This window comes from Morone saxatilis, unplaced genomic scaffold (genome assembly GCF_004916995.1).
Source record: "Morone saxatilis isolate NCDOM2014 unplaced genomic scaffold, NCSU_SB_2.0 Contig19, whole genome shotgun sequence".
Taxonomy (NCBI): Eukaryota; Metazoa; Chordata; class Actinopteri; family Moronidae; genus Morone; species Morone saxatilis.
In genome coordinates this window covers 23,799,818-23,800,076 of record NW_023339751.1, presented here as the reverse complement: position 1 = coordinate 23,800,076, position 259 = coordinate 23,799,818, and the positions used below count along the sequence as shown (strand labels likewise).

General features: G+C 47.5%; 1 protein-coding gene across 1 annotated transcript in view; it reads left to right on the top strand.

Moving 5' to 3' along the window:
* The window catches only part of slc30a6 (solute carrier family 30 member 6), a gene marked incomplete in the record, with an annotated part of 52,900 nt that overhangs the window by 50,607 nt on the left and 2,034 nt on the right, over window positions 1-259 (top strand).

Sequence of the window (259 nt, the reverse complement as noted above, 5' to 3'; positions counted from 1 at the left end):
GTGTGTGTGTGGTTGTATGTGTGTTTGTAGGTAGCAGTTGTACTTCCGACTGCCTGCAGGTGGAGAAGCGTCTTCTGTTTACCTCAGCCTCGATGCAGTGTTTATTGTTGTTTTTATTTATGTTATCGATGTTGTTGTCACTGATGTTGCTGCAGTTACACAACTGTTGGTTGTTGGCCCACTGCTAACAGAGCAGCTGTCCAAACTGATTTGACCCTCTGACTGCACTTCTGCCCCACGGGGTGTGTGTGTGTGTGTG